Source organism: Simochromis diagramma, unplaced genomic scaffold (assembly GCF_900408965.1).
Source record: "Simochromis diagramma unplaced genomic scaffold, fSimDia1.1 OVJJ01000176.1, whole genome shotgun sequence".
NCBI classification, from domain to species: Eukaryota; Metazoa; Chordata; class Actinopteri; order Cichliformes; family Cichlidae; genus Simochromis; species Simochromis diagramma.
The window spans coordinates 3,469,693-3,483,838 of NW_024386892.1; the positions used below are offsets into that span (position 1 = coordinate 3,469,693).

Consider the following 14,146-nt stretch of genomic DNA (forward strand, 5'->3'; position numbering starts at 1 on the left):
ATTCTGATGATCAGGACCAGGTAATTCTATTTCTAGATTGAAGGTTTTTATTTGCAATTTGCGCACAGGACCAACAGTCCATGCACACTGGAATTATTGTGCAGAGCCCTCCAGGTCAAGTTACACTTTTTACAAGATACAGACAAAGCAAATAAAAAAAGGAAAATAGAAATAAAGGAAGGAATGTAGCAATCATAGTGAGGGTGGTAATACACTTCCTAGTACTGGATTAGACTGGATTGGATAAAACTTTATTAATCCATCGGGTGGGTTCCTCCAGCAAATTCAGTTCAATTGCACGCATAACATTGCATTTATTAATGAATCCTTCATACTACAAACATGTTCTAACTTGCAGGTCATTCAGGTACACAGGATGTAAATAATGCTGGACAAGGAGAAAAAGGAAGAAAATAGAAAAATAAGTGTTTGGGTTTTTTTAAGGAGTGAAAATAGGAAAACGCGAGAGCCTCACACCTGGGCCACTCGAAACCTCAGGTCCTCTGAAGTTACCTGAGAGGTGAAACAGTGAGCGCGTGCAAATTTTCCACACACCCCTCGTTCCGACCGGAAGTTCGGCTGGGTGTTTTGTGCTGCACAGTGAGTCATCGCGAGAGCAGGAGACGATCTCTGCCTGGTATTTGCTTTTCTGTCCAACAGCAGCGCAAACCCGCAGAGGCGAGCGGAGCGCACGGAGCGGGGGACGCCAACGAAAAACGTCTGGAAATATAGATTTCCGTGCGGGATAACGGAGGCTGGCGCGAGCTCGAACCGGACTTACAGGATGAAGTAACGCGGGGGAAAAGGTTCGAACATCCAGGAGACAGTAAAGACACAGGAAGAAAGGTGAGTCAAACGATCCCAAACTTCAGTCCAGACGGCGGATCTGAGCCCGACTTCTGAGCGTCGTCTATTTACTGGAGCACACGCACTCCCTTAGGATTTTTATTTTTCAGTGAAGCAGCTTTAAGTAGACCTGTGTGTGTGGGGGTGTAAAATAATTTTAGTGTGTTTAACTGTGGATGTAAGTTAAAAAATGAGAATTACATTTTATCGGTGTACAGATTTTATTTCTGTGCCAGCAGATAGACGCATCCCCTCCTTCTCTAACTGCTGTCGTGGAAAAAAAAAAGTTGGCTGTAGTTTTGCTGCAGCAGAAATTTGGCTCGTTGTTGATTTAAAAAGTGACAGATTATCGCTTTAAACTCACAGGGGCTTTATTTAAACCCTAGATTCGGACTATTTTGGGGTGTAGGGGTGTTTTCGGGAGCGTTTGGTGAAGTTTGTTTCGGGAGAATTTGTTTCCAGCTCGGTTAGCCGCATTCCTGTTAGCGCTGCTAGCTCCGAGTTAGCTCTGAGCGGGTTTAAGGTGCTGAAACGAAGAAGAAAAACTGGTTAAAGTTTGTTGTCAAAGTTTTTTTTACGGCGCTTTTCGTTGCTGACCTTCAATGTTGTTAACCTGGTTAGCATCGTGGGCTGAGCAGCCGTGTTTCTGTATGTTTACCTGCTTTAAACTCTGATTTTTGACCCACCTGAGCAGTCAGGTAAAGCCACCTGTGAGCTCCAGGTTTCCAGGCTGCTTCGGCGTGTTTTAAGGTGGTTTTGATCTTAGTTCTGTCTCTTGTTTATTCCGCCATATTTCTCGCTTTTAATCGTTCACGTGTCTGCAGCTCATAATCAATACAGTTCACTGATCGACTAATCGATTAACTATCGCGGCTTTTATGTCTCTGCAATCTGAGAGGTTTTATAAGGCAGCATGAAAGAGTCACTTTTATTTTCTTGTACCTCCTTAAAAAAATCTTAAAGTACTTGTTTAAAATACTTTAAATTTAAACTAAGGCCATTTCCTATTTTTAAAATGCGCGGACATGGGAGTAATCTTTCCAATAATCTGTTTATCAGACATCACAGATTTTAAATCAGCTTAAAAAAGTGCTGCTGTAGTGCAACAGCAGGATGAAAGAGTTCCCGGAGAGGCAGCTGATTCCTGAGCACCTTTAATGTGATGTCATTCACACCTTTGTCTAATAAAAAGCTAAACACCTGCACATCCACCTGCCCAGCACTGTGTGAAACAGTGAAGCCGTCCTCTAATCCAGGTGTGTCAAACTGATTTTACATTTGGGGGGGGGGCTTCTGTTAAACTGCAGGATCTAACATCCAACCACATCTGGCAGCTCATACTGGGAACAGTTTAATCACCTGTATATAAAACCATTACTGGAACAGCCCAATCATGAGGCACATTCATCTGTGGCGTGATTCAGTAGACGTCCTCCAGGTTTCGTTGCAGCACAGACTCTCAGGGTGTTTGTTTGTTTATATGGAAATCTCAAACACGAGGCCGACACTGTAGGAGAAGTATGTGGGTAAAAGCGAGCACAGTTACCTAGACCAGTTTGTTTTATTCAGTAAAAACGGTGTGTGAGCTCTTTAACGATGCTCTGTCATGTTCAGCTCATATGTGCGTTTACTCACCCCTGTCGCGTTTGATCATTGATGACCAATGCAGAAATAATAAAGAGGAGATTTAACGTCACAACAATAATAATTTAATCCAAGTGGTTTTTAGAGTCCTTAGAATTCCCTTAAGATGAAATGTGATGTGAGGTTTTCAGAGTCGTTGTGTCAGACGTTAGTGTGAAATGTAAAAATAACTGTTGAAGCGTTTTTGGCTCTGGAGGCAGAGCGAGTCCAGATGTGCAGGGAAAACACTGAAGCCCGAACTGCCCGCCTTGTGTGGGTGAATGACATGAAATTGCCAAACATTAGTTTAATTTACAGCAGGAGTGGGCGATATGACTTATGTCACAATATTTCTAGAACATTTGGGATCATCCTACCAGTGATGCTTGCATCTCTGCAGCAGCGTCTGTAAATGTAAAAGCAGCGACTTTACAGACAGTGACGAGGCGTTAGCACTGGAGTTTAACAGTAACTAACTCGTCAGGCACGATGTTGTCACATTTCCTAACTGGGATCTTGAATGTTGGTCGAGCTCTTTGAAGTGCTGCTGTTTCACCGATGTAACTGCATCATCAGTGATTCCATCCAGGTAGCGACGCTAGCTGGTCATTTGTCCAGATTTGGGTCACACGTCGCCGGCTGCTCGCGTCTTCTCTGTTGGAAGCGGCGTGTTATCGATGATAGAGGAGCAATGCAAATATCGGTCATATCGATAGCAATGCTGGTATAGGTATTGGATCAATCCAAGCACGACAGGATCCTTAATATATAATTATACATAACTTGCCTTTACAGATATGCGTCCTGGTATCTGCGACGCTGGCCCTGTGTTTACATGTGATTTGCAGCATCTGCTCGATGGTGTGTGCTGGGTTTTTGGGAGGGTGTTGAAGTAGCTCCTGCTTTAGGTACTAAATCATCATCATCACAGGCTGCTCTCGCTCTCAGACATGTCTGGGCTTGTCTTGCTGTTGCACACATTAGGGAACTTAAACATGACAACATGACGCTATAATATCAGTCCAAGTTTTATACCAGCGTTGGTGCCGATGATATGATTTAGAGGCACATGGTCGAACATCGCCTGAAGAGTTTGTGGCATGAGAACTGCAGCGTGTTGGGATGGTTGCAGTAAAATCCTGCATGAAGCGATCCTCGTACATGCTAACGACCGTCTGTTTGTTTGATTACTAGACCACAACCTTTAGCAGCTAACAGAACCAGAGAAGTGAGGTCCCAAACAGAGTAACAGATGCAGGCTCTTAATCCAAGTGACTTAAAAACAGGCTTAAACCTGCAAAATACACGAGTATTTGGGTGTTTAGTGCTGATTTCCTGGTTGTTTGCATGTTTGCTTACTGAATATGGATGCAGGGATAATAACACACATATTATTTTCACTGTAAGCCGACTGCTGATGCCTCGAATGGGCCTCAGATAAACATTTTTGACCCGCATCGCTTTAGGTGGCGTCTTTTAATGGCTGCTGAGGAGAGGAGGAAAACCTGTTTGGCTGCCCCTGTGAGACCTGGCTGCTGGCATTTATCTGCCTCCTGCATATGGGTCATTAAAAGGTCTTCAGTGACAATCAGGAAGAAGAAGCTTTAGAAATGTTGCCGAAAGTAGATGCCAACCCTCTGGGTCGTCTTTGTTTTGTCTTTTGCTGCGTCTTTAACTCTGTTAATGGTACAGAATCTTTTAATATTGTTTAATGCCTGTTTGAGTATTTTTAAAAGCCTGTAGAATCTGTAAAGGTGTATATAGCCTTGTAGGGGTTTTTAACATGTTTAGAAGCTTTAACTGTGTCTGAGTTCTGTTTAGTGCATCCAAAGCCTTTAAAGAGTGTTGTGTTTAAAGTCTAAGGGTGTCTAAGCTGGATGTCCGTCTGTGGTCTGTTGAGTAGTTAGCTTTGAGATGCTAACAAACAGAAACCAGACAGTCTGTGCACGCATCCAAACCTCCACAGTGTAAACGGCTGAAACCACCAAATGATGTCTTCAGGTTCCTTTTTCCTGCCTGCAGCCTCACGTACTCTGTTATAATAAATATAAAGCATCATTTGAGTTTCCTGTATTTTAAAAAGGTCTACAGAAAGCATCGATGTCGTTGTTGCTCTCACAGCCTCTACCTTTGCAGGCCGCCTCCTCTTCCTCCTCCCTGATAGGGAGCAGAGGCACACGGCAGGGCAGAGAGGGGGTGTTAGAAATTAAAATCTAGTATTATCCGTATGTCAGGCAGCTGTACATTCCTCAGCCAAGCCCAGATCGCTGTAACCGAAATAACACTGACAGCAGGCGAGTGAGCGAGGCCACAACAAGAGAAACAGAGAGAGAGAGAGAGAAGGGGGGGGTCTGAAAAAGATAAGACTGGCAGTCGCCTCCTCCTCCACCACCTCCTCCTCTTTGTGTCATAAAACCACTGAATCTTTATTTTTTGAGTCATGTTTATAGTTTAAAACAAAAAGAAACAAACTCTTTAAAGTTTCAAGTGAAAGTTGTTTTTGTTTTGTTTTTTAATTCTTTTTGTCTTCTTGAAACCTAAAGACGTTCCCAGGGATTTGTGATTTCTTCTGTTATCCCATAATTAAATGATCTATACTTATAAAATGACACCAGTCCTCTGCACTGGGACCAGACCAGTGTACAGAAAAACACCAGTTAATGCTAATGGAGTCTTGCAGGGTAGCTGAACCCTGTGTCCTTGTGCAGCCACAGATTACATTTTCTTAGCCAAGTGTGCAAAGGTGTGTTTGTCATCTTCAAACAAACAGTCGTCTGTTTAATCACGGACAAGCCTCACGCTCTTATTTTGAAAGTTTGACTTTTTATCTAAACAAAAGGGGAGGGGGCATTAGTGAGCTCTTTTGTGAATGGGGTTCAGGTCACACAACCTTCCCAACCTCCAAGCAGTCTGAGATGGCCTCCCCTTCCTGAGCCTGAGGCTACGTCCACACTAATGCGTCTTTGTTTGAAAACACACTGTTTTCTCTCCGTTTTGGCCGCCCGTCCACACTGAGACGGCGTTTTCCCCGAAGGAAAAAAACAGCGTTTTGAAAACGCTCTCGAAAACGAATACATTTGAAGAAGGTGCTTATGCGTCGCAGTGTGGACGGAGAAAACGGAGACTTCATATCAGTCTGCTCCAGAGCTTTTCTTCTTTTTTCTAATTCAATTCAATTCAATTCAATTTTATTTATATAGCGCCAAATCACAACAAAAGTCGCCTCAAGGCGCTTCATAGATACAGAGAAAAACCCAACAATCATGTGACCCCCTATGAGCAAGCACTTTGGCGACAGTGGGAAGGAAAAACTCCCTTTTAACAGGAAGAAACCTCCGGCAGAACCAGGCTCAGGGAGGGGCGGGGCCATCTGCTGCGACCGGTTGGGGTGAGAGAAGGAAGACAGGATAAAGACATGCTGTGGAAGAGAGACAGAGGTTAATAACAGATATGATTCAATGCAGAGAGGTCTGTTAATACATAGTGAGTGAGAAAGGTGACTGGAAAGGAAAAACTCAATGCATCATGGGAATCCCCCGGCAGCCTACGTCTATTGCAGCATAACTAAGGGAGGATTCAGGGTCACCTGGTCCAGCCCTAACTATATGCTTTAGCAAAAAGGAAAGTTTGAAGCCTAATCTTGAAAGTAGAGAGCAACTTTTTATACGCTCGGATTTACAGTTTCTGACTGTCTGAGTTCGTTACAACGACCAGCATTGTCCATAGTAAACAAAGTAATTCTGTCGCTTTTGCAACTTTGTACTTTTGTGTTACTCGCAGCAACGACTCCACCTCATTGTGAGTCCATTTAACAAACTCAGTGCTTTTCCTCAACATTCTGCCGCCACGTTTCAACGAGACGGAAGTAAATAAGCGGCAGACAGAAATGAGGCAGGGCGAATCTTCTTGCGCTTCACGCATGTGCAGCACTGGAACGTAAGCGTTTTCGGCCATTTCAATGTGGACGCACAACTGTGTGAAAACAACTGAACACGCTAGTGTGGACGCGGAGCCAGTGTGGACGTAGCCTGAGGGAGGTCTTCCTTCCCACTGTTACCAAGTGTTTGCTCACAGGAGGTCGTCTGATTGTTGGGCTGTCCTTACTTTACAGTATAAAACACCTTAAATGTGACTGTTTCTTGTAAGTTGGTCCTTTGCAAATAAAACTGACTTTAGCTGAACTTAAAACGTTGAATAATTCTGAAGTGCACACTCAGGCCTGTGAGTCCCGTTCAGCCATGGCTCATCTCTGCCAGTCAAACACACTTCGTATACTGAACTGTACATTTATTGTCTTTCAAGGAAGCCATTTTTATTCAGTGTTTTCATAAAAGCCTCATTTTCATGCATTTCTGCTACTATGGAGAACACGTGAGTTGAAGGACCAGTTGGAAACCTTTATCCAGCTGCTGATGTTGTCATTGCTCAGCTCTGCAGTCTGAGTATCACTGAAATGCAGCCACGTGCTCGTTTGACGTTTTCACTCATTTCCTCTCTTTTCCCCACGAGCTTGCTCCCGTCTCTGTTCCCGGCCTGCACCACTACACTTGAGCCCCGTTCCCATTCGTACCTGCTCGGATCGACTCCCCGCGGTTTTCAGGGTTTTCCATTAGGTCATAGTACCTGCTCGCCAGGGGTCCCAAAGCGATTCGTACAGATATTAAAATGTGACGTTGTCAGGCTGCATGCCATCGATTGGCTGGTCAGTGGCGTCACTCGATGAGTCACGAGCGCGTCTAAATCACGAAAATCAAAACCACCATTTTTGAAACTCCTCAACGTGGGAAACGGCTACTCGTGGTCCCCGGGTCTGACAAAAAGCCACGGACCGAGCAGCAGGTATATCGTCGTGACCGCAGCGTGAGTCACCGCGCCCTCGGTTATGTCTTCTCAGGCGCTCAGAAAGAAAACCAGAGGAGGTGAATCACCCTGGAGACGGGCCGTAGCTGTGATGGTGGTTGATGTGGTATGGCTAAAAATCCCAGTTTGAGTCTGTGATACAGGAAAATGCCATCCCTGCACACACGTCAGACTGTGTTTGTGAGAATTTTGTGTTCAAACTATAAAGAAAAGAAGATGATGGAGATAAATCTGACTTTTGAAGTTTGTTGTCCCACAGATAAGCCCTGTCCTTGTATTTGAATTTTAAAACTCAGACTCGCCGTGTGGCTCGGGTGGAAGAACGCGTTACTTTGCTGGTTTGTCTGTTATTAAATAGGATTAGATAATGGATGGAAAAAAAAAAAAATGAACAGCAGAAACTTTTCTCTTCATCTGAAACACGTCTGTGAGGCTTTCTAACATGTCGTAAACAGCTCTTGGTAAATGGTCTGTATTTGTATAGTGCTTTACTAGTCCCTAAGGACCCCAAAGCGCTTTACACATCCAGTCACCCACACATTCACACACACATTCACACGCTGGTGATGGCAGCTACAGTGTAGCCACAGCCACCCTGGGGCGCACTGACAGAGGCCGGGCCCTCAGACCACCACCAGTAGGCAACAGTCTCATCACATGTTTGCCGGCTTCAATGTTCAAAAGTCAAACCATTATTTTTAGCAGCAGTGTGTGGACTAACAGGCAGCTCTGGCCTGTCTGATTGATTGTTTTTGTGGATAAAACTGGAATAACAGAAGATCCGGGACTCTGAGCGGTGTGAGCCACGAGGTGGTCGGAGGAAACGCTGGCGACGTGTGTGTCGCTGTTTCACATCCGTGCAGTCGCCCAACAGAAGAAAGTATAAACGAGAACACAAAATTATTAATATCAGGCGCAGGCGGCTGCAGAAACTGTAGGCGATTTGTTAATGATTCATCATTTGTGAATCATCGTGACACGACAGCTAGCCGCTGGTTGTACAACGTCAGGTGACGCGGTCGGTGGTGGGTGGGGCCTTAAAACTCACGGCCCAGCTCGCTGCTGGAATCAGATGTTCTGTTAAAGTTGGCGTGCTGCTGTGCGACACGCTCGCGGCGTCTGATTTAGGGTTTTCATGCTCAGTTTGTGTCGTTTTGATGCTCGGGGTGTTTGTCTGGTTCTGGCGTTATTTCTCCACGGTAACCTTAAACACTGAGGCAGGCTGATGGTGAGCAGCGAGCACACAGGAGAGCTGAAAGCAGTCTTCTGGTTGTTCAGGCTCCTTTTCGGGCCCAGCTCTGTTATTAAAAGCTGCTTTACAAACTCACTGAGCTTTCCCCCCATCTGTTTCTCCTCCTTCCCGGCGCTCCGTCTCAGTTTTCCCTCTCCTGGGAGACTTTCCACCCTCGGAGGTTGAGCTCGGGGATCTCTCCCTTTTCCTCTGCTCTATTTCCACCTCTCCTTTTCCTCCTCCTTCCCTCCCTCCATCCTTTTCTCGGAGTGGGTTTCCAGTCTGGCAGGCTGGGGATCAGATTACTCGGAGTCTCGGAGGCGCTCTGGCGAGGTGGCATTGCTGGAGGAGGAAGAGGAGGAGGAGGGATGAAGGTAGGAAGGAGGAAAGGAGATCGGGTTTCACATCTCCAGCGCTCCCTTCTGTCTGCCTCGCCTCCCTCCTCCTCCTCTCCCCCCCAGCAGCCTGGAGACAGAGTGGCTGAGCCAGGGAGGAAAACATGCAATCCACCCTCCTCCTCCTCCTCCTCCCCCTCCATGCGGCCAGCCTCTGTGCAGATAAATAAAGGCAGTAAATGGGAGCTGAGCGCACAGAGGGACGATTCTTCACCTCCGTCCCTGCAGAGAGATTTCATGTCCTCCTCCTGAGCGTTTTTCCTTCTCCTGGATTTGTGGCAGAGGTGACTCGGGTGTAGATGAATCCGTTTGTGTCCATGCGTTCCTTTTTCTAACACGGTGACCCAAAGTGTGGGCCGAGGACCCCTGATGGGCTGCTTAGATACCGAGGAGGGCTCGGGCTGATTTATAATGAATACTGTTTAAGGAATATATATAATAAAAGTTTGGTTTAGTTACTCTGAGATTTTTCTAGGTGAAATCTTTGATGATGATTCAGATGATTTTTCTTTCCCACTCAGGTTTTGTAATTTAGTGAAAAATGTCTTTGAAATATTTATATTTTAACACAAAGCTGAACTAATGGAACTTTTTTTTTTTACAAGTAATGTTTAATGTTCTTCCTCTTCTGGCCTGTTTTTGATCCAGAGCTTGTTTTGTGTCTCATTAGTGGAAAAACCTTAATCTGGAAAATAACGATGTATGATGTAAATCACCCTGAAGGAGACGCGTCAGCTTGTGTGATGCTGAGAGTTGTGTTAAAGGTTTGTGTTGTCAGAACGTAGTTTGAACTGGCCTGCAGCAGTCCTGTGTGAACGACTGAGCTGCCCGCCCGCTGCTTCTGTAAGCATGTAAGCCTGCAGCTTGTTGGATGTTGGAACGTAGTGTAAAATGCTCCCTATGAATTCCCAAACTGATGAATGCAAATAACTGAATTTATCGACATCAGCTGAAGGTCGAAACCTTCTCTATGCTTCGACCTCGTCCTTCCTCCAGCGGCTCCAGCAGACCTTCAGTGGTATCGATCTCAGCTTTAAATACACACCACCCATCCCAGTAAATAATTCAGCAGACCCCCCCCCCCCCCCCCCCCCCCCATGAAGACAGATGAATACCCTCTCTGCTTCACGTCAAACCGGCTCTTTTAAATGTGATTACTCGTGCGGTCATGTGACTGCAACGAACAGGGCTGAATTCCTCGACTTCAGATATCTGAAGTCTCACCAAACCACAGCAGAGGAATCGGAGCTTTCTGTCCCCTCATCACAAAACCTCGTTACAAAACAAGACTTTACAGTGTTTGAAGCAGAGTTGGTGTCACCAACTGGCTCCAGTCAAGTTTGTCCCACTCTGGTATTATTGTGGGGTCTTTACTTTAAGTGATTTGGTGCCGTGTAAAGAAAATTGAAGTGAAATTTCAAGCATGAAGTAAAGATGATGTATTGGAGCATCTGCAGACCAAACACACATTTCCTGGACATTTATAGACAGAAATGATTTCTTTAGTTCTGTTTGACCACAGCTCTCTACATAAGTATGACTTCATTCTGTCAGTTTGTTTTTAGCAGAAGTTAACTAGTTGAAGTTAGTCTCCTTTAGGAAATCTGTTGTTGTTTAAAGGAAGTCTGAGGTTGTCTGACTGATTCATAGGAAGGACTGTCAGGCGTCTGTTTCACTTCCTCCTTCATTCTTGAGGCAGATTTGTTTTTCCTAATCCTCCTAGCTGGTGGGGGCAGTGGTGGTGGCCCCCGACCTCCATCCTGACCCCTGACCCCTCCCCTCCGTGTCCAGCTTGTTAACGGAGCCGTCTCCTCCCCACCTCGATCGTGGACTCAGGATTCAGGTGATGGTGGATCTCCGCCTCGGTCCTCCAGCCTTCATGCTGTTTGCAGTAATCAGTTTTGCATGAAGTTTAATGTGTGCACTGGAAACGGCTGAATCTTATAGACCTGCACAGCGAATAAATGCCTGAGCAGCCCAGGCTACCAACACACAGACAGTCAGCAGGTAACCGTACAATCCGTTTTTGTGTTTCGGGGGAAATAATTGTTACAGCATCACGAGCAATCACACGTTCATTTAAACTCAGATCTTTTTTCCTCATAAATTCAACTTTTTTTATTTGTTTTTTGTGAAGGGTGTGTTTGAGTTTGGGCTCAAGTTTTTTGAGTTTCAGAAGACCGAAAGCTTCTACGGCACTTTCTCTCTATGTGAGAACCACAGTTCATCGTTAATCAGCTTCATTGAAATTGTTGTAATCTGCTCTGAGTGCAGGTGGAGGCGTCTGCTGGACTGAGCTACAAACGTCGTCGGGTTAGTTTAGACACAAGTATCAAGCACATTGTCATATGTATTAGTAAAGGTTGGATTTCTTTGTCGTCTTTTTAATGTCAAAGCAGAAAATCGTATGCGTGAGTGTCACATTGGCGCTCCCCCTCTTCATTTACTGCCCTGTTCCCACTCTCTTTTGCCAGTTCTTAAGTGGTGAAAATAAGCAGAGTCTGGTTTTTAAGTGCTTTAGAAGTCTGAAAATAAATCTGAAGCTGAACTATGCAAACTGTTTGAGGACCGAGCCGTTACAGCCGAGTGTTTACGGTCCTTTTCTGTCTCAGTCGGTTTGTCTTGTACGACCGGCACCCCTGAGTTTTCCCACTCCGCCCGGGGTCTGTGAACACAGCGCCGCTCCCTCCTGGTTTCTGCTCGTTAATTTCAATTAGCTCTGGCTGCCGGCTGCTGTTCGCTTTGATGCCATTAGTGTCTCATCCCTGCGCTCGTCTTCCTCTGTTGGTTTTGTGAAAGCTGGGATCTGAGACGTGGGACATCTGAACGCTTTGCTTCCACTTCCTTGCAGCGCCGTCCAGCCCTGCGGTGCACGCTGAAGACTCCGACGCTGTGGAAAATGTAGGCGAACAGCTCAGTACACCTGTCATCGCTGCAGGTGAGACAGTTGGAGCAGTTTCCACATGTTAATTGTAATCTGCCCGAGCATCACTAAGAGCATCCGACAGGAAGATGAGTCACATCATCAAAGTGCAGAATTGAGGTCAGGAGGGTTGGGTCAGGTTAAAACGTCATTGATGCTCTTAGCTCCTCCCCCTTTAAGGCAGCTTTCTTCTGATTGACCGCCCCTCGTAAGCACCGTGACCAAAGGCAGCGTTTGCATTTGTAGTATTCCACACGCACGGCTGATTGTCGGGCTGCAGCGCCTCGTTCAGGGTCGATCCTCTGATGTTTGTTGTTTTCGGTTGGTGGTGATGTAAAACGGCGAGTTTGGTGGCCAGCGGCACTGGCGGTTTCTTTGGGAATCAGATTGACGTGGTGTGGCCTGAGGCGAAGCAGACGCGCAAGCGCTGCAGCGAGGCTTCAGCGGCGTTTAAATGCTGGACTTTGTTTTCTCTCCCCGCTGCAGACAGACCTCCTCCTGAGCTCGTCTCCTCTCTGGTCCTGCCATGTGTTTGTTTATGTGCCGGCACAGCTCGGGCGCTTTGCCCGTCTGCTTTCACACAAGGACGACTGGTTTCACTGCTTTCCTGTCAGACTGTGGTTTCACACCATCTCACACGTCACTCAAACGCTGGAATTTGCGTGTAAACATCAGCTGCCCCGGAGCACTCTAAGCCCAGTCTAAAGCAGAGCTGACGGCGGCGGCTGATTATTAAAAATGAGTCTTCAGGTGGGCCATAAGGCAGGTTTTTAAACTGCTAGTACATCTACACGTCAGGTGATCACAATACTGTGAACTGTCTCGTTCAGTTTGTTTTGGACAGGAGGACGACGTCAGGCCAAAGCTGTGAGAGGTGTGCGTGAGGTACACTATCAGAACTACAGCTCCAGCTAAAGGCAGGTGGACCGGACGTCCAGATCTGTTTATTGTCCTTATCTGACCAATAGCGTGGCTGCTGATGTTCACTGACAGGCTGTGCAGGCAGGTTCTTCTGTTTTGAGTAACTTACCTGTTTGAATTTAGTTAAATGTCCAAAATAACCTCTTCAAGAATGAATTTCAGCTCCCATCTGAATCCATGTTTATATTCTAAGAATAATTCGGAGAGGTGTGTGTGTGTGTGTGTGTGTGTGTGTGTGTGTGTGTGTGTGTGTGGTAATAACATGTATGTGAGCTGAGGGGAGTGTAAACATGCAGTCAGCATGAACTGAGCAGCTTCCTGTTTCTCCCTCCCTCTCTCTGGCTGTCGGGCTTCCTTTAAATAGCTGGTTGGTGTAAACAGCTCGCCGTGACGGTAAATCATCACGGGCATCATGAGCACTCACCCAGAGCTCACTGTCACCTGACTGGATGGATGGCGGGCTGCTTCTCATTCACTTCTTAAAGGAAACAGCCTCCACCTTATGACCATAAACATCCACGCTGTTGCGTCTCCACAGACCTGTAAACACTGCCACATTTGTCTTACTGCCATAGGATCTCTGTTTGTTTTTAAATAAAGTTTGGAGTTTTATTTTGAAAGGCCGAGCAGAAATGCAGCTGAGGAATGCTTTGACATGTGACTGATGTCCACGCCAGGATCAAACTGGCTGTGTGAGGCGTTTATTTAACCGCCCTTCTGACTGAAGAGGATCAGAACAGATGATCTCACTTAGAGTAACACAAACATCGCCACGAGGACTTTCTGGCTCTGAGTCGTTGAGACCTTCAGTTCAGCTCATCTGGTCGAAACGATTGATTTCAGCTCGAGTCCGGTTATCAGAGGAGTGGAAGCGGTTTGTAAGTTTCACGCAGTCATGATAAAGCGTTCAAGCAAGCGTGTTGTTTCCCTCACGGCTTTTCCAATGTGCACTTTTTTTTTTTTTTTTTTTAAACAATGTCTTTTTATTAAGAGGTTTTCCTTTTATACATATATATTATACATGAAAACAGGAAGAAAAAAGGATTACAGATCTGTACATTTGGGTTAACTAGTACATTTAGGCTGTAAAGTGGGTTCAGAAATGTATCTTCAGCTGTCAAATAAAAGGAGAAAAAAAGAAAGAAAAAGGGAAATATAAATAGACGTATGATATTTCCCAAAGTAACATAATCCCTGCAAAATAATCCCATTCATTCCCACCCAGGTCACTGCCCGACACCTGAACACTGTCTTATGTCAGGTGTGGAAATAGTTTGCTTAAAAATTCTTATAGATTTTGAAATTTCCCAGTAGAGTTCTGGAGTGATTGTCTTATTTGACGCCATG

General features: G+C 45.6%; 1 protein-coding gene across 2 annotated transcripts in view; it reads left to right on the plus strand.

Moving 5' to 3' along the window:
• Positions 1-645: 645 nt before the first annotated feature.
• Positions 646-14,146, plus strand: part of LOC120734878 (bone morphogenetic protein receptor type-1A-like) — a 41,093-nt gene continuing 27,592 nt past the window's right edge. For both annotated transcript variants that reach the window (XM_040033964.1, XM_040033967.1), the window contains exon 1: positions 646-846. The gene's annotated coding sequence lies outside the window, so the exon portion shown is untranslated. The remainder of the gene's footprint in view (positions 847-14,146) is intronic.